The following is a 21,394-nucleotide window of genomic DNA, read 5'->3' as shown; positions in this document are numbered from 1 at the left end:
GAAGTCTTGACTGCAGTCTGTGTCAACGGCATTCTTTACACCTTGCATTAAAATGTGCTTTGAATGATTTAATAGCAATCAGATAGTGCTTGATCACATGAAAGTACAGGTGTAAATGCACACAAGATGCATTTAGGGATTGTGATCCAATTGGACAAACCAACTGACCAAGGTGGTCAGGGATGCATTGCGACCACACTGATGGTGTAAATGCAATTTGGTTGTTAAATTCACGTACAACAGTTATTGTAATACATAATTGTGCATGACTATTCCAAACCAGCAAGGTATCAGCAATTAGTAGGGGTGTAACACAAGACTAAAACATTACAATATTTCTCGTCGAAGTGAATATTGTCTCGCTAAGCTATAATTAAGGGCTGCACCGAAAAAAAAAAAAAAAAGATTATCTTTTTTTATCGCTCATTTGCACGTCATGTCTTCTTTTTATGTCACATGTGGATCATTAACATTGTTGTAGCTTCTTCCTGCTCAGAAGATTTCACAGAAGTATGAGATGAGGAATCTAGTAAAATGAGTCACACTACAAAATTATAACACAATTTATAAGTATGTTGTTGTGTATTTATGTGACATAGGATTTGTGCAATTTACTTTTATTTGTGTTTTTTTATTAGCAATATGTTACATTAGAAGTATTTCTACTCTTTATACTAAATACTTTCTAGTATTTGTGATTGTATCTAACTTTTGTATTTATGGTTGTTATTTCCATAAATACCAAAATGACCCATCTATAAAATATATATCTATATGGGGAAAGCTTTACAGTGCTGCATACTGCATAGGATAATTATATATTTATAAAAGAACATAGTCATATATATATATCATATATATAGTTAAAATCTCGTCTCGTGAACCCAATATCGTGTCTCATCTCGTCTCATGAGCTGAGTGTATCATCACACCCCTAGCAATTAGCCAGTTGACGAACTAAGCTAGGGGTGTCCCGATCCGATATTGATATCGGATATCGGTCCGATATCAGCCAAAAAACAAGTATCGAATTTTATCGGACTGGATCTAAAATCTCCGATATTAGCACTCTAATACAAGCAGTCCATTCTAGTAATCCACTCCAGCTCTTCTATCCAGCATGCAGATCCAGCATGCAAATCCAGCATGCAAAGCCCGTGTGATCACAACAACAGCGTGCCGTGGGCATGTGCCAACTGTGCTGCTAACTAAGTAGCAAGAAACCCGAATAAGAAGAAGAAGTAGCAAGAAGTAGGAGTGATGTCAGCTGTGTGGCAGTATTTTTCGTTAAAGTCAGAAAAAGACGTTGCAGCTGAGTGCAAAACTTGTAATGCACAAGTTTCCCGTGGTGGCACAGAGCAGGGGAAGTTTAATACGACCAACCTCATCGCGCATTTGAAGCAGCATCACAAGGAACAGCATGAGGATTTATTAGTTTATTGTGCTTGATGACCAGCCTGTCTGTGGTGAGTAATGTTGGGTTTAAACGCTTAATTGAGCACCTTGAGCCTCGCTACATTATGCCCAGCCGCCACTACATTGTTGAAAAAACAATACCCCAGATGCATAAAGAAGTACGAAAGTGTATTGCTGCACATGTGAAGAAAGCAAATGCTGTTAGCTTCACCACTGACATCTGGAGCTCAGACCATCGCCCGCTGTCGTTATTGAGTCTGACAGCGCACTGGATAGACGCTGACTTTACGTTGCAGAGAGCAGTGTTACATGCATGCGAGTTCAGAGGTTCACACACCACTAATGCCATCAAGCACTAAAATGTATGTAACCAAATAATAAATGGGTCAGTTTTCTCATACCAACAGTTGTTGACTATTGTTCTCTGTTTGAGTAATATCACTTGATCAAGCTTTTTCTAACATCCCACGCTACAAAATAAGTAATACAAGTATGTATGATTCATGCTGATATCGGTATCGGCCTATACCCAAGGCTGCAATATTGGTATCGTATCGGAAGTGAAAAAGTTGTATCGGGACATCCCTAAGCTAAGCTACTAGTAGTAGAGCAGCAAGAAAGCTCTGGATATTCAAGACTAACCCTAACCCTAACCCATGATTCCAGCTGCCAAAGGCAGCTTCTTGCCCTACTTCAAAAAGCAAGCAAAAGTCCATACGATAGCACAGCTTCACAGATGGCTACCATCTCAATGTCCAAATGTCTCCATGTTGACACTGTAGACACATATTAATACCAGGGGTCCGTTCCATCAAGCAAGCTCGGAAAAGCGGCACCCATTGTCAAACACCTGATTTCAATGAGCCTAACAAATGATATCAGGCTAAGGCGGTTCCATAAAGGCTGATTTTAGACATTATTTGAAATGTAGGCTACTATCAGTAACCGATACCTTTTTAAAACAGCACTTCCTACCAGGAAAATAGCAGTTAAAGACATATGGATTTAAATATTACATCTCTTATCCAAATATTTATGAGGCTGTTACTCTGTCAGGCCTCAATGTTCAATATTATGAATTCACACACACACACACACACACACGTACATACATACAAACATACATACATAGGCCTATTATTAAGTTGACAATGTACTCGACTATGTATGTATGAATGTATATATGAGTATTAAGTTTTATATATATAAATATATATGTATGTGTATATATATTTATACGATTATTATTAAGTCGACTTTATGTGAACTTTGATTTTCTTTTTAAATGATGGTGATTAATGAAGCCATATAATATATATTAAATCATCTTCTGTCTTTCAGGCTAAGCAGCAACACAAGCTAATCCTGTCATGTCTGGTAATCCTGCTTTATGGAACAGGGCCCAGGTCTAAATGTTATCAGGTTAAATCATATCTAGATACAATCTGGGTACAAGATACATTTTAATGCAAGTTTTGTATGGTCTGATTTTGTACAATATCAACTGTGAAGCATATCAAATATACGATGGATGCCTGGCGAATATACTAGCATATAAACAAGTGCAAGGAGAGACCTATCATCCATCTGCATTGCATGCAAGTTTTACAAAATTGACCACAATGATAGCATTTCAATGCATTGTAAAACCTCAAAAGAGAAGGAGATTTGAAGCCAGTTGCTTGAAGCCAGGGAAAAATAGGGCAACATGATTTTTTTTTTCAAAATGCTTCCCCAAATATTCTGTTTCATTTTATGTCCTAAATTTCTGACTTTTTTTTTCTTCAAAAAAGGTAACTTTATAAAAAGTTAAACACATAAAATATTCATCTTGGATACCAAACACCTGCATTTTAATAATGTGACAATATTTTGAGGATGCTTGTGGTGCCTTCAGAAAGAATTTACAAATAACGCACCCAAGAACAATCATTACTATAGTGATGGTTAAGCAGGAAGTGAAATGTATTGTTCATGCAACTCTTCATACATAGAAAAAGACAATATTATGATATCATCATAATCCAAATCTCTAGTGAGATTGTGTCTCAAATCATTATACTGATGCTTTATCGAGATATTACCAAGCTTCAAATTTGCTTGAAAACACTGAAGTCTGCAGGCTGTGATGGCAGCTGCAGAAATAATGGATGATGGATGCATGATGGGAGATTTTTGTGATGACGACCATTACAATATCTGTGTCTATTAAGCACTGACCCATGAGGAGGGCAGACTTGCGTGCAAGAAGCCTCAGATGGCTTCACCTCCCTGATGATGAGGGGAGACAGGAGGGAGGAGGGGAGAGACAGGGACAGAGCAAGAGAAACAGCGGGTGAGGAGGAAAAGGCCAGAGAGGAGTGTGAAACCCCAGAGAGAGACGTGGGGGACGCGGGAGCACAATGATGTGATTAGCATCGATTCACAGGGAGAACAAATCTTCACTGTGCTCTACAACTGTTATCATTGAATAGACAGGAAGGAAGTGGGCGGCCTGTTCACCTTCAACTTCGACTCCATCAGCCGTAACAACCCATAGCTCGATCTCCAGCCAGAAATCAAGTTCAAAATAAAAAGAAGGCTCTGAATCTGTCTCTGCATGCTCTCTTATATTGAGTGAGTGACAGTTGTTAGTTTCTTAAGGTCTTAGGGGCACAGCTAGTGTATCACTCCACCTAAATATGTACATTTTAATGGCATTTTTGCTTTACTAAATAAAGATTTTTCTCTTTCTTCTCTCAAGAAACAGTACAGAAAAGACCGACAAGTGAAATGACTAGCTCAGATTCAATCCCTGTTTCAACCATATTCTAAACCTGTGTCATTGTCTTTTGGCTATTTTTCTAAACCAAGACAAATGCACAGATGCAATAAAACTCTACCACTTAAATTAATAATCCACTGGCTGTCCAAGTATGAACTAAAAGTGGGCACTTTTTGAAGATCATAAAAAACACCTTGCTGTGACTGACAACTGAAAAAACTTTTGTTCAATAGGTCTCCTCAGCGATCAATGTTTTTTTACTGTTGTCATTTTCAGAAAGTTGCTGTGATAGGATTTCCACAATGCCTGTGAATTTGATGTGTGAATTTGAATGACTTTGTATCTGAGTGTGTTGTACTGTAAACATGTGTGTGTGAATGCCTATGACTTTAATTGCTACTTAGTGTTGTGTTTAAGGGAGTTAATCAGAAGAGCTGTCAGTCATTCACTCTCAGTCTTCTTGTTAGTCTTCAAAATACTTTACTCACTATATCACAATCATTTCTCCTCGAACATGGTAGCAAATACAGGCATGTAAATGCAAATACAGGAATATATACTCTGAAATACTGCAACATGCGGCATGCTACACTACTTTTGCAGCAGCTCTCTACACTTAAACAGGCTGCTTGTTAAGTTCACTGCTTCTTGCTCTGTTGCCCTTCTCTATCCTTTGTCTCAACCTCAGTGTCTCTCTGTCTGCAGCACACTGGGATCGACAGGGAGGAAAAGAAAAAGTAAAGTGGAAAAAGTTCAGTACCCAAGACCACATGAAAAAGTTGTTAGCACTTAAATGTTACTCTCCAAAATACAGAAGATGAAGAATATAACTCACATTTAACCACAAAGCTGGTAGTCTGAGAATGTGTTTCTTTCGGCCAACAGCTCTGCTTCAGATTACTACATTTACACTGAGCTGCACAGTATAATTACAGTCTTTATCTGGTGAACACTGAGCAGATCCAGTGAAGCAGTTGGAGGTTAAGTGCCTTGCTGAAGGGCACATTGATAGAAGTTCCTGTGGGAGGGAGGTTCATGTCTTATTTACATTCCCTTCTTCCAGGTTTTCCTATTCAACTCACTTCTATCCAAGAATCTTCCAGTAACAAGCAAATCCTCTAGGCTATAGCTTCCTCAGTGCAAATCATAGGTCAATCTGTGAAAATATAACCCATGAAAGGATACAAGTATTAAAACATTATATGGTGTAACAGAGCTTGGTTCCAGAGGTGTGATGGGCTAACACAGGAAGACAGATCACTGATATAAATGGTGAATAATTGTCTCCTTACAGCTTATTGGCGTGTCGGCATTAGTTTGTCTCTCTCCAGAGAGGGAGGGAGGTCGGACAGAGAGGCTCCTCTGTCTGCTCTCGCCTACGGCAGCTTGGCTGCTTCAACTGTCTAATCGACTAGAGAAAGGGAGGCTGAGAGAGAGGCAGGAGAGAGACAGAGGACGAAAGAAATGCAAGAGAGGATGAATAAAGAAGGGAGAAAGGAAGAGAGAAGGTCTGAAACTATTATGTATGAACGAATCACGTTCGCTCACAACTGACTGAGATTTCAATTGAACTGACTGAGAAACTGACAGATTGTTTTAAGAAGTGATTCACCTTAATTCTTTCACCCAAAAGATCTGTTCTTCTGAACAAATAATTCCAACACTTGTAAGGAAAGAGTTGTACAGAATGAGTATGTGAAGTAACGACAGAAAAACAAATGAATGTGACCAAGGATTTGATAACAATTGAAAAGATATCAGGTGAAAAAATAAGTTTAAAAAAATGTAAGTAGAGGCTAAATAAAGACATAGAAAAGGTGAGATTAACTTAGTCAGCCAGAGAAGAGAGACTGACGGGTAGGACATAGGGTTGAGAGGCTTCTCAACAGGGCAAAATAAAAGAATATAATGAAGAACGTAAACAAAGCAAGAGGGAATGAATCTGTGAAACTGTGATTCAACCTGTTTGTTTATAACTTTATAAAATATCTTCTAAAGCAACATGGTGTTCACAACTTATCAAGTTATAAAAGGTATAGAGGTGTTGCATCCCACAATCGCACTTCTGGATGACGGCTATCCACTGCTTGTTGCTTAGCAACACAAAAGGAGCAAATCACAAATTAGTTAACATGCTTTATGATTTAGTTTAGAGTGTCTCACATCTAACGTAACATTAGCAAGATTTCTTCGTTATGCTTTTTGTAAAACTGACTTTTTTCACAATGTGATATATCACAAGATATTTCATGTTGTTTAACTGGCAGCTGTATACTTTTTGGAAGAATCCTGTGAGGGTCCAGGATACATTAAATCAAAATAATTTCATGTCATGTCACAATTTTTGCACATATAATAGAATATCAGTAGTAGCAAAACAACAGAATCCTAAAAAGACAACAGATTATTACTGGAATAATTTGCCTAAATTAGGCCGAAGGCCCTGGAGAAAAAAAACATGGGAAGAAGAAGCTATTACTGTAACACAGACTGTGTCAGTGTTCTGTCCTGCTCAGAGGTGCATCAATTCAGTTAGTATGAGGGATGATCATCAGTCATAGAGAGGTGCTGTTTTGACAGCAATCCATCTGACTGATGATTCATCGATCAAAAATGTTCTGGTGGATGCTGATTGAAAGTGTTGTCTTGGCATTATTGGAAACTTTCTGAAACATTCAATGCACATCAGTTGTAAGTGAAATATAACTATCGGCAAATGCCTCGTCTGATTAATTGATTTGTCGCCGCCTGCCATGTTTGTTTTTGTTGAGGGGACAGGACATCTCTCACTAAAACTAATGATGAGACAGTGGAACTGGTGTCAAACCACAGTGACAGCTTGACAGAGTGCTGAGCAGTGTGTGTGTGTGTGTGTCATTGTGGTTGAAAGAGTGAATAAGTGTGTGCTGCTGAAATGTGAGTGTGCATGCATGCATGTGTTGATGCCTGCATGAGTGTGTATGTGTGTTTCTTGTGCGTTATACTGTATTTTGCCGGAGGAATCCCACAGAAGGTCATGAATCCTGTCGAACACGAAGTCACGCAGAGCATGATTGATATGCGTAGTTACTTTATGGGAGCTGCTCATGCATGACGATGAGCTCTGTCTCAATTCACTTCATTCACAAGAGACCGTTTAGATGCTTTGGCCTTTCCCCTGCCGTCACAAATAGAGAGGACAGGAGAGGAAAGGAGAGTAAAGGAAAGGAGGGGAGGGGAGGATAGGGGAGGAGAGTTGATGAGAGGAGAGGAGAGTTGATGAGAGGAGAGGAGAGGAGAGGAGAGGAGAGGAGAGGAAAGGAAAGGAAAGGAAAAGAAATCAGTGCGAGGAGGGGATAAGAGTAGTAGAGAGCAGGCACACAGGGGAATAGTCACAGACTTTATCGATTAACTGCAATAGAGGGAAGTATTCATCTGACCCAGAGAAACACTAATCTCTCACACACACATACACACACATACACACATTCTTCCACAAAAAATCAGCCTTATGGCCAAAAGTCTGGGTGACACACATTGCCTCAGCATTTTGTCAGGATTTTCCTCCACAGACAGGATGGAGGGAGATCAAATGGTTGATGTCATGACCCCATCCTTTTCATTTTGGCTCGATTGGAGCTCTAGATATCAAAACGTGTCTGGGACATTGATTTAACTTTTGACCTGACCATTAAATGGCCGTTATAAATGAAAGGACTAACCTTCAATGACCTCTTTGGTGCTTTCAATCAACTGTAAATAGCTGTTTTCCTGCTTACACACGCACATGTAACAACACAAACACACACCATGAATAAATAAATAAATATACATTTTTAAGTGCAGGAGCTTTGTTTTCTTCATATTCTTTAGAATCACGAATGTTGTCATGTAATTGTCTAGTTATCTGAATGTTACGTTTACCATTTCCCTGTACAAATGTATTAATAGAGTACAAAGAGTCTTCCTCAGACCAGAGCTTTGTATCCAATACAAATATGAATTTCATTGTCGGTGAACTCAGTGGCAGGTGTCCGAATTCAGGCTGTGACTGAATGAACACCAGCAAGCTGCCAGTCTCACATCTTCTAATGTGATTCTGGCTTTGGAGCCTTCAATATCTAATATATTAAATATAATCTCACTTTTGCCCTTTTTACTTCAGGCAGATTGAGGGGTTAAAAAAGGAAATGGGAGAAAAACTGATAACACTGATCTCCATTTGCATGTATATTCTAATAATGCAGTCCAGTCACTTAACTTCACAATAAATGCAAACAGATTTTCAAACACAAGAATATTTTTGTTTTAATTCCACGACTTAAGCTGATTATAATTCTGTGTTAGCTTCCATGAGGTTTGTCAAATATGCAAACCTTTTGGAGTGAAAGAACTAATATATCGGATTTAGTGTTGTTATGCACAATCATTGAATTTATATGTAAAAATAAAAAGATTACTCCAGAATAATTTGTTTTTGGCAAGGTGGAAACAAGATCTAAAATAGCATTTAGAGCATGGTAATGATCAGTTTGATCAAACAAATGGAAACGCACTATATTTATAATATTACACTGACACTGCTGTTAAACCTTAGACAACCTTTGCTTAAAATGTTATGTGCAGAAAGCCTGTTAACTGAGAATCCTGGTTAAGACTTAGAAAACAATGGTTCTTAAATAGACTGTCAAAAAGTGATAGAAAAAGGAGGAAGGACGTAGTTGATCAAGACAGTGAAAAACAGATATCACCTGTTCTCACAGCATGGTGAGCAGTATTGATTAAATGATCATGGTGAAGGAGGAGACAATGATCCAACAGTAGCATGTGAATTAATTACACACGCACACAAACACCAATCATCTCTGCCCTAAGAGGAGCTTCATGCAGGACTTAAACAGAGGAAACAGTGACAGAATATATATACAAGGAAAGAATTTGATTATAGATTATAGAAATAGGTAACGAAATCATCAGTCATCATCAGTCATGTGTGTGTTTGATGGTGCATGATAGGTACTATGATAACGAGTGTGTGTGTGTGTGTGTGTGTGTCTGTACCTGTGTGTCAGTGAATGACTGTATTTTCCAGCACAATCACCGTAAGAGGAAAAAGAGATTGTGCGATCAACAGAAGTGTCACATGACAGCAGAAGCTAATAAAAGGGGATCATTGGAGAGCAGAGGGTAGATTGGAGGGGGGGAGAGGTGGAGAAACAAAAAAAACTGTAATGGAAACGAGAGAGAGAGAACAGCAGTAGTTTCCTGGCAGTACTGTAGGACAGTGAATCTTCTCTTTGAAATATTGTTCAATATTTAGATTATTGGCTGATACGGAGCATGCAACCCTAGAGGAAAAGGAGGAAAGATGGAAGTTCAAACAATCTCCACTTTGTCCAGACAGTTTCTTCCAGACATAACTGGGCTTTCTTTAACATCAGTGTAAGATTATTTTCTCATACTTTTTATCCCCTGAGAATGATCCCTATCATGCTTCATCCTGTTCTTAATGTAGCTATGCCCAAACATGTTTCTATTTTTGGACTGTAAAGAAAAAAAGAAAAAAAGGATCTGAAAAGGGTCCAAAACAGAACTTACCTTTACAAAATATATTAAAATATATATGTAGATAAATATTTGTAGATACATAGAATATGATTATATTCAGACAAAGTGAAAATCATTGTGTTACATTAATAGAAGAGACCGTTTGTGAAAAATGTGTTTTGCTCAATGTTCTTTGCATCGACTTGCATGTTTGAGCTTCACTGTGCAGAATGATGTGTGTGCAGTGTTTGACACTGGAACGCTGTTTTTATGTTAATCTGCTGACAGTGAAAAGTGTTTTTGTGCTCATCAAAAATCTCAGTTTATATTGTGTATCTCTGAGCATGATGTTTGACATCACAACTAGTTTAGTAAGTATTCTACTTACACAAGTGTATCGACTCCACTGCTCATACACTGGACTTTTCAATAAAGTCAGAGACATCTTGTTTTCAGCAGTTAAAACTTTAAATCACAATTATTTGTATATTTATAGTTGATGGAATGTTTTATTAGGTAGAAGAAGTAGATGTCATTTAAAGGATTTTAACAAAGATCCCCTCTATACATGTTTTAAGATGTCTATAAAATACTAGTATCTAATAGTTTTTTCACAAAAAATGAACAATTATCTTTTTAAATATATCATGCATATCAAATCACTCTCTGACAAGCCATAATAAAGTTTTACTGATTTAAAATGATATATGCTATAAATATATTTGGAGCTGATGTGTAAATAAAATGTGTAGTATTAGAATCTGAACGTGTGCTTTTCCACAGAAAACTATAACTACTTGAAATTCAATTGCAGATTAAATAGTTTACATGACAATGGGTAATGTAAGAACCCAATTCAATCTTTAGATTTATTACATCAAATAATTCTAGTCAGGAAACAGTTGCATAGCCATACAAGTCCACATAAACAAATAAATGAAATAGGTGAATGAAATGACAGTTATGCTTTGAAATGCAGAGAGAAAGATGTTGAATAGGAAGAAAGTAAAAGACAACAAGTCAAAGGTGGGGGAGAAGAGGTTGTGTCTGTAGTGGAGGAATAGAGTGATGTGAAGTGATCAGGGGTTTGTAGAGTGCGGTCAAACATGACTCACACTCCTCTGTATAGGACTGTGTTTGCAGCACTTGGGCTTTCTCAGGGTGAGAAGATGAAGAGGGGAGAGAGAGAAGGAGAGTTCCGACAAAGAGATGAAAACCGCTTAGATCTTTGGCACAGACGGACAGTGGGGGAGACGAAAGGAGAGCAAGTGCAGGAGGAGGAAGAGAGGGAAGGAACGGAGAAGGAGATAAAATATAGACTGGCATTCTCTTTGTGAGTGCGCCAATCACAAAGCCTGTCGTATCCAGTAAACACTGAGACAGAGGAAGAGAAGAAAAGAGAAGAGAAGAGAAGAGAAGAGAAGAGAAGAGAAGAGAAGAGAAGAGAAGAGAAGAGAAGAGAAGAGAAGAGAAGAGAAGAGAAGAGAAGAGAAGAGAAGAGAAGAAAAGAGTTTATTTCACACCAGCTAACAGCCTTATTGGATTTCATGAGCACAACGTACCGTTTGTTTTAAATCCACTTTTTTCACAACTTTCTGATTTTTTTTAACCTTTTGCTTGAAGAATGATTTTCTGCTTCTGTCACAGTTGCTAAAGATCATGGTTAATGCTTGTACTTCCTAGGCCCCATTGTGTTTAGAGTGTTCACAGTCACAGGCCAAAATTACAAGAATGTGACTCAGGTCGTATAAAGGCCAATTTGTCCTTTCGGAGCATACACATACATGATATAGACATGTTTAGAAATATATGTTGAAATCGGTTACTGGATGTTGGAGTATCAGGTGTAATTCACCCTAAAGTAAAGGAAACAATCACTTCTATTTTTAAACTGCACAATACAAGAGCACATGTTGACATCTCGATTAGATTTTAAAGTGTTCAGACAAAGTCTCACACTGACAAATACACACATTGCTCTAAGTGGAGCTCAGTGCTGCTAAAAACAACAGTAGCTTTCTGCCCAAGGGTGGGTAAACACATCATGGCTTTGTGCAGATTCCTTGAACTAATTAGGTATCAAGTTGCCTTCATCACAAGTATTATGTTCTAAGTTTGGGCATTTTGACAGGAATAAAATAAAAAAAAAAACAATGTGAAACTTAAATTCCGATCTTCTTAAACTATGCAATACAGGATCTAAGCCAGACCAAATCACTATTAAATATTTTCTGTTGAACATAGTCCAGATGTCTCAGATCATATCAGACCAGTCATACAGACACACATTCATTTTTCGCTTTAAATTGCAAGCTCCCTCCGGAGGATTTTCAGAGTCTAAACTTAATGGGGCACCCTGGTGGGCAGACTATGAACCCATGTTTTCTAGTGTTGAAGCTCATCCCATCACTTATTCTACTGCTTCTATGCCCACTGTCCTGTTACACTCCATTGGACACATTAAAATAAAAAAATCATCTCAGAGGACATGAGGGAAACAAAAGGGGAGGGGTGGAGGAGTGGTGAGATGGAGCCATCAATGATTCACAAGTCATCCCACCCTTTAGAGCAGAGGTCTTCAACTTCAACAACCGATCTCACCCCCACCCCACCCGGACCAGCACCGATCACAACCCCCCCACCCCGGACCGAGACCAAGTGTAACAGGAACCCCACCCCTGGAACGGACCTCCCTGAAATGACTTTTTGCAGGTTGGGATGTCTGGTATTATTTGAATATCTTAGTATTGAATGCACAATAACAAGGTACATTTATACATGGCACTATAGGACCAGTTTAATATAAAACACAATTTTATACAATATGTTTAAGTAGGGGGTCCCCGCTCCATCTCTCCATCAGTTTGGGGAAGATTGGCCTGGAAAACGTTGAAGACCCCTGCTTTAGAGAAATTAGGAGTGTAGGTGAAGTTCCAGATTTGGGTGTTACACTTTCTACATCATTCACACCAACCTCTGGGTCTCTCAACCCAAGCATCTGTTAAGATAAGAAATAACAATGAGGGCACTGGAGAGAGAAAGAGAGAAAAAGGTGGATGACAGTAACAGCTGGCAAGGCTTTGAAATTGTAGCAAAGGTTTTGATTCCTTTATTTTGCAGGAAAGTAGTGAAGACAGGGCAGTGTGGCATGGAGGTCATGTCCCTCCCATCATCTGTCTGCCTGACTGTCAACCTGACCTTATTTTATTCAACCATAATGCTCCAACTCACTTAGACGGTATGCACACTCGCACTCAAACACACACACACACACACACACACACAGCACCAAATAACAAGAGGCATACTTGAGTTGACACACAGTGGCAGTGCATATGAACAAAAGAAAGAATTCTTGTGAGGTGTGCACTTCCAAGGAAAGTGCAGCAGAATAGCCGACAATGCGTAGCGGCCAGTCGGGGGAAAATTGGTAGGAAGGAAGGAGATACTAAGAAAGGATGTCGATAAAGTGGAGAGCAAGGAGAAACGCTTGAATAAAAGGTCAGAGAAAGAGCTGGAGGTGAGGAGGGATGCAGGTGAGGGAAAGGAGGGGGGAAAGGGAAGGAAAGGAAAGGAAAAGGTGCTCACACGCAGAATGAAGATGAGATGTGGAAAAGAAGCAAGATATTAGGTATTCTATCTGTTTTTATGATCGTGCCAATAAAGTGATTGATGTTGAAAAATCGAAATTGACAAGGGAAAGGAGGGAGTGACACAGACAAAGAGTCGCAGACACAGAAATGCTGAGGCAGACTGTGGTAGACACAGAGTTGCAGGGGGAAGGAGAAAAGCAAAAATGAGACAGCCCTTACAAGCACAATGTGTAAATCATGGAGAGAGGGCGACTAAGAAAAGGTGAAAAGGACAGAGAACTAAGAGTAGGTGGAGATGTAGAGTAAATGGTGACACCAAAGAGACTGAGAGACTGAGAGGAGAAGCAAGAAAGGTACTTCAAATCTAGACTAGAACTCTAGTCGGTCAAAACAGCCAGGCTGGATATTGATATCTCACACAGAACCACTCGAGCCATTTTATTAATTGATAAATAATATTTCATTATTATGTCACACTTCATTTCACACAGGCTCTTTCCAGCTGCTATCAGGATTGAATGAAGTACTGGGCCTTAACAATCATCATTTCATCATGATGGATGGATGGATGGATGGATGGATGGATGGATGGATACAAAGAGACAGATGGCCTTATTTCAGTTGAATATTATGATCACTGAGGTTAGCAAAGAAAAGCGTTTTTAAATCAAAACTGTAAAATAATTTTAAATTCTAAAGAACCCAGTACCATTTCTGGGATTTTGTTCTACACTATATAGCATATTTCCATTGTGTGTTCTTAAGTAATCTTATTGAAAAGCTAGGACTGGGCTGCTTTATTCATATTCTCAAGTTAAGACCCAAGAAGGCTTCATTGCCAAATGCATATAAAGAGTCGTATTGCAGGATGACATTCTTAGTTTGCTGACCTCGGAGATACAACAGAAACATTTAAATCAAATACAATTAAAAAAAGAACCAAAGAGAAATGATATTACACAGAAACTTATCTGTAATTTCTAAATCACACAGTAAAAGATTATAGGTACCCATATCTTATTATGGGTCTTATTTTGATAGACCACTAAAACCCCATGGAAAGTAAAACACTATACAAATCCACATACAAATGGTTGACAAAAAGGGGGGAAAAACAACATCATGTGTTCTAGAAAGGTGTTGAGCCCCTATACGAGCTGCCACATCAGCAGAGAGCTCAACTGGAAAGATGAACACCATGCTTTCAGAAGATATTCCCTCATTTGATGTTGTGATGATAGTGATGGAGAGCTGTGTCGCATCCAAAACCTCCCATATTGTCAAACCACTTAGGAACTCCTCATGCTGTGTTTGGAAGCGTCTGCATATATTATGTTAGTCCACTCTTTTATTTTAAGTCTTTTCATTTGTTTGTGCCAGCTGTCACTGTATAGCCTATTAATGATTTAATATTGTTTTGGGGTTTTTACAGTGAGTAAGAGATAACCCAATTTATCTGTTCACCAAATATGTAACGTTCAAATTTATATTGCAAGGTATTATATTAATAAAATGGTTTGAATGACATGTGGTTGTCCTCTAAAGACAAACACTTTCTTAAATCAGTATGTTTTGTAATTTTGAAGGACAAGAAAATGTATTTAGTATGAAACAAAAGTTTAGAAACTCTAACACTCACTCACTCACTCACTCACTCACTCACTCACTCACTCACTCACTCACTCACTCACTCACTCACTCACTCACTCACTCACTCACTCACTCACTCACTCACTCACTCACTCACTCACTCACTCACTCAGTCCAAACAGAGACCAAATACAAACATTAAAAACTTCTCTGATGAAGGAGAAAATGACTAATTGACAGGGGACATAAAAATGATATTATCTGAAATGCATTAAAAAAGTAAACACATCTATACTTTAAAACTATATAAAAAGCATATGAGAAAAAGCTATCTGATTTTTGTATCTGGTGTGAGGTGGTGATGAGTAGAAAATGTATTTGCACAAGAGGTTAATATAATGCTGTTTTCCCTCTCTGCCAAACTGCTAACTGTTTATCATTCAGTGTAAGAGAGCTATGAAGATGGTGTACAGGGGCGAACATCTGGTGCATTTTGGCAAATAACAAGTCATGATAATTACTGTTAGTGAAGGTGTGTGTGGAAAAGAGGACGAAGAAAGAAAAAAAAAGAGACGTTGCATGTTAACAACTTTTTTGTGAAACTATAAATGAGTCTCATTAAAAAACTTGGTTGATCATGAGCTTACAAAATATCTTCCCTTTATACAAGATGGTACATTTGATATGCAAAACTGTTATGGAAATCAGCACATGGTCGAGTATAATACAACAACAAAGATCACCCCTCTATTCACCCCACTTCTTTTGCATGATGTCCAGTGTGAACAATGTTTGAATTTAATGGAGGGAAAGGGAGGGGAAGGAGGAGGTAGGATGGGAAAGGTTTAAAGGATAACTGTAACTGGACACTTCTCGATTAACCGATTTGAAAGAGTTTTAGAGACGTTTAATTCAATTTGCTGTGCTTCACAATTTGCATCATGGATGAGTAAAAGGAAAAGTGAAAACTCACATACAGTCTGCCTGATGTGTGTATCTCCATTTCAGTGAAACAACCTACAGTGGTCTTGTGTGTGTGTGTGTGTGTGTGTGTGTATGGTACCATTAGCTATGATACTATAGCCTGGCTTGGATGAGCCCTTAAATTGAAGCACTTTAAACCTGACAGAGATAGCTGGCCAAGGATAACCTAGATGTAGTTGTTTGGCTTGAGAGGTTAAAAAAAAGGACTGTAAAAGAAAATGTTAGTTGTTGTGAAAAAATGAAACATGCTTCCACAGAAACAATGATACAATCTGTTGATTGTTGTAGGCATGGGGCTATTTTGACTGTGGACTACAGCTGTACAAGTAAAGTTATTCTCTATGCATCCGTCTGTTTGTAAAGGGCTAATCCTGTATAGATTCGCAGGGTGCTGAAGCTTATCCCAGCATGCACTGGCCAAGAGGTAGGGTACACTAGACGGGTCATCTTTCTGTCACAGGGCTAACACATACAAAGACAAACACATTTACACTCATATTCACACTTACACATCATTTCCAGTTCACATAATTTCGAATGTGGGAGAAAATGCGCACAAACAGGGAGTACAGGCAAACTCCAAAATCTATTATTATTATCATTATTATGGTTGTTGTTGTTGTTAGACATTAACCTTGATCCAAATGTAATCTTTAAATTTGGATATTAAATAGACAAAACAATGTTAGGCTACAGTTAGTTTTGACCTCACATTGTGAATAGATGACTGGCTTCCTAATGAGTGCAAATATGTCCCAATACACATCTCTTCAGTTATGACTCTGCCTTATGGCGCTTTTCCACTACACAGTTCCAGCACTACTCGGCTCGACTCGACTCGACACGATTCCAGAAACGGCCTTTTCCATCACAAAAAGGTGCCTACTCAACGTGGGCGGGGTCGTCATAGCACGGCTACGCGAAACTGCCGTGACTTCATTTTATACGCGCGACATGGAGGCGATGGTGTACTTGCTGCTGTATGTGGCTTTCTGTCACACACAAAGCAACAAAATTGAGCCGTATGGGTTTGATTCTTGTGTGGGACGGCTCATGACTCTTCCAGCGACAAGTCTTCTGACCAATCAGTGGCCGGCAGTCTGTTGACGTCACATTTAGTATCGGCTCGGCTCGCTTGGAAACTCAGCAGAGCAGGTACTGAAAAAGTACCAGGTACCAGGTACTATCCCTAGTGGAAACGCAAAAAAAAAAAAAACGAGTCGAGTCGAGTCGTGCTGGAACTGTGTAGTGGAAAAGCACCATTATTTACCTTATAATACCTACTAGTAATCTAGTAGCCTATTTGCCCCCTCTAGGTCACACAGGCATCACTTATTTTTCACACACAACTTTGTCAAAACCACTGGTGTAGAACACATGAATGAAGCTTTAATTAGCTGTAGCTTGGTAATATACTGTAAGTGCTGCTTTACTATTGTACTTGATTATGCTATAGAAAAGGCTATATTGAAGACACAGTGAAAGACAAGGCCATAATGATGCACATGGGAAAATAACTGCAGAATTATTATTACTAAAATGTTCTGCTTTTATTAAATTAGAGTTGGACATTTCTAAATAAATACAGTGATTATTTAATGTGTTATGTGTGGTTATTAATTAGACAAGCACCCCATAAATTATGGCCTGAACAATTACGAACTGCTGTACAAATAGCAGTGTAATAAAGCAACCCCGCTCTGATTTTTTTACACATTTTTTACACAGCAATTGCTGGGAATACCTCACAATTACTTCAGACAGAGACAGTGTGTGCAACAGAGAGAAGAACCTGAACAGAATAATAACTCTAAGGAAAGTACCTGTATTGAAAGTTTCACAGTCTCACACTCATGCATTTCACTCTGTCTGTCTCTGTCTGTCTGCTGCTGGTGTAGCAAATCTCTATAGATAACATTATGTGTCTGTCCTCCATGATACATTCGATGTAATATCTTGCAGATAAACTCCAATCTCACACAGAGCTAAGAACGCAGAAGGTGGATAAAGATCCCAATGGATTATTCACCAGTTGAGGACGCCTGAGATACCAATTTAGCTGAAAAGAATGAATGGCCTGAGAATTTATTGCTAGGGAGAAGCATCACATCCAAACAGGGCTTGTAAACAAGAAATGTAGTCAGTTGAAACACAAAGTAAAAATGGACATCTGTCCTTCTTAATTGACTGCATGTTGTTGAGCACATGGTCAATGTGACAACATGCTTGTACTGTACATTCCTTCTCTCTGAGGTAACTTTGGAAATAACCTTCTCCACAAAGAGTACTAACTTTAAATGCAGTAAAACAGTAAAATATTTGAGTGTCTTTTTTGCCTTTGTCTGTATTTTTACCTTTGCACACAATGAAGAACGGTGTGTCCATTATCAACAAAGTACAAGAAAAACAGCACCAAATATTGCAGCACTATGAGTGTTCTGGTGTATTTTTTAAAACTATGCTCTGTGAGCCCAGCGACGGTGGGGAATCTGTGCCTGGAGGATCCTGGTGGCTTGAAGAGGCTGCTGACATGTTTTTCTGAGGATTTTTTAAAGGATGAAAGACAATATTTCCCACATTTGCAATATAAACCGTAGAAAAAAAACAAATACTCTCTGCGACTAAATGTATTTGAAAGGCAGACAGTGACTCTTCAACAATGTGTTATTTAACAGCAGATTAAATATTAACCAGCAGCTGAGAACAGTCAAACTCAAAACCCCTGAGGAGGATGGATAGTAAGACAATAACAGATTGACGAAGAGAGAGAGGAAAGAGAGAGCGCGCTAACAAGGGAGGCAGAGAGAAAATAAGGAAGTCAGTGAAAGGCATTAAAAGGACAAATGGTAAAAGATAAAAAGAAAGACAGAGAAAAATATCAAGGTGAAGACAAACAAAAAGACAAATAGATATTTGATTTCCTTCACTGACAATCACCTAATGTCCTGTACTGTTTATAAACCCCACAACACCCAATTTTCAGTGTCTAAAGCCAAACGTATCATTTATTGTTAGGTTTTATTAGCTGCAAACCACACACTCACAGAAGGTTAATAAAGACAATCATGCCATCATGTTCTTAAAAACTAATATGAGGGGGAACAGAGAATGATTGACTCAAGCACACTGAGTCCAACTCTGTATACTTTGTGAAAAATGTATGAAATTTATCACAGGTACACACACTTACAGTACACTTATCACACAGACACTGTATACAAACACACACAGCATCAATCATACCTCTAGGTCTAATTTTGATTGGATCGTAACAGCAGGGCCAGCCAGTGTTTTAAAATAAAAGCTCTAGCTTGTCATACACGGTCCAGCCACACACCAGGTTTTAACCAAGCAGCAACAGTCAGGCCTGAAGAACTGCCAAAAACTGCAGTTCCTCTAATGGCCACTTGAGGCTGGCTCCAAAAGTGCATCAATCTCCATAGACCCCCATGTTAAAATGCTGAGTTTTACAGCTTACAGCTTTTACAGCTCACAGCCTGTTACAAGAAATGGCTTTGGTCTCTAAAGCTACAGTAAATACTGGTGTATAAGACACACCTTAATTGAAAAGTGGTGTCAAGTTCGTGGTGCTCGCTCCAGCTGTGTTGGCAGCTAATGATAATAGATAGACTACTGATGACCCGTTAATGATGTATGTTGTACAGAAAAAGAAGAAAAAAACAAAACCAGGCAGGTTCACCGTTGGGTGCTGATTCAGTGTGTTGTTTAGACGTATTTCAGACACGAGTTGCTATGATGTTTCAGTATATAGCCTAGACCAAACTGACCCAACTGACAGCAACAGATGTTTAAGGGCGATATACAAAAGCGCACAGATGAGCAGCTTTTATTGCGCTGTGGCAGCGACACAGTATGAGCACAGATCTGAAGCCTAAAAGATTCAGTAACTTTGATGTTTATACATTGGATGGAAAAGAGGATGATGCTTTGTTGAGGGCAGTGCACTTAGTGAGACTTACTGCGACTTGGGCGCAATATTTGCACACAGCAACAGCTCTGATAAAGAGTTTTTGAGACTCAAGTGAGTATACAGCTACACACTGTATCAAATATCCGAGTTGTTATGTACCGGTCCTGTTCATTTACTCAAATCATTACCGGATCATTAACCATTCACCCCGACACACTGTTTCAGTTGTAATATGTGTGTTTTGATTGAGTTTCAAATAAAAGAGTTTTATACTCCAAAAATGTTTCAATTTACATGTTTATCATGTCATCTCTGGAGCTACCACAGCAAAAATGTTGGTCCAAGATCCAAGATGGCGATGGTCAGAATGCAAAGTCATGACGGGAGTCCACAAACTAATGTGTGTGGCTCATGGTGGCTACATCCGTTATTTTTAAAAGTCTATAGTTTTGACCTAGTCGTTTGGCATACACACCACACACACATATATACCAGACATCCAAACTCTCACGGAAGTTCCAGGAGTCTCCTGCATATTGATAGTGACTCCCTGATGCCCGCAAATGAGACACAATCTCCCGGAATCTGGAGTGAGTGGGCAAGAGTGCGCACTAGAGAGTGACTGTGCATGTGTGTTTGTGTGACTATAAATGCAGCGCGTGTGAGAGCAAAGTGTCCTTATAGCTCTGTGTAGCCGCTTATTAGACCGATCCCCCCGGACCGACACCAAGTGTAACGCGCAGGTTGGGATGTCTGACATACACACACACACATACACACAAACACACAAATGCAAAGTATCAAGCCTTTTGAGTTGTCATCCCGACACCTCTGTAGTTTCACTCTGGGCTTCAGAAAGAGAAAGTGGGGGAAAAAACAACACAACAGAGTCTTTTGAAGTCTCCTCTCCCCTGTTTTGTCAAAGAACTTTGACAAGAGTGGAGGAGGAGCGCTGATGAGAGCAAGAGGAGATGCCTCCTAATTGGCTGCATGAAGAAGAGGAGGAAAGGGCCAAGGAAGTTTCCTGATACAACTCAGACAAGTGAGTGACAGTGAGCATGTTTGTGCGTGGTCACTTACCAGACACAAATAATAGGCCTTTACAATACACACACAACAATCCCACTTTAAATCTAACTTAAGGTGTGAGCCTATAGAATAATGGAAAAGTTTGGAAAAATCTGATTATGTTGTTGCCATGATGTCTTCAATTGGCCTTTTGTACAAATCCTGTACATGTACATCACTTCTTCAACTGAACACACAATGTGAATGCATTATTATTATTATTATTATTATTGTTATTGCATTCGTAATGCAGTATTCCACTACAGTAGTAATGAAGGATATGTTTAGGGTAGGAGCAGGATTTCTATAATGTGACTGTTACCATTGTATGTGTCAACATCTTGTTCAAGGTTTTTCTTCTGCTTTTCTCGTATACTGTATGCACAATAGTGCTGGGGGATTAACTACTGTGGATGTTCTGTCAAACTGAGTATTGTACTGTCTCATCATAACATCTGCAGCACAATATGGGTCACTGTAGAAGGAGAAGAGAGGAAAAATATATGTTGCAATGAAAAAGAC

General features: G+C 38.9%; 1 protein-coding gene across 1 annotated transcript in view; it reads right to left on the bottom strand.

Moving 5' to 3' along the window:
* Positions 1 to 21,394, bottom strand: part of LOC128355967 (MAM domain-containing glycosylphosphatidylinositol anchor protein 1) — a 176,779-nt gene that overhangs the window by 131,514 nt on the left and 23,871 nt on the right. The window lies entirely within an intron of this gene.

The sequence above is a fragment of the Scomber japonicus genome, chromosome 1 (genome assembly GCF_027409825.1).
Source record: "Scomber japonicus isolate fScoJap1 chromosome 1, fScoJap1.pri, whole genome shotgun sequence".
Classification (NCBI taxonomy): domain Eukaryota; kingdom Metazoa; phylum Chordata; class Actinopteri; order Scombriformes; family Scombridae; genus Scomber; species Scomber japonicus.
Note: the sequence above shows the minus strand (reverse complement) of the source record. Positions and strands in the feature narration are given on the sequence as shown.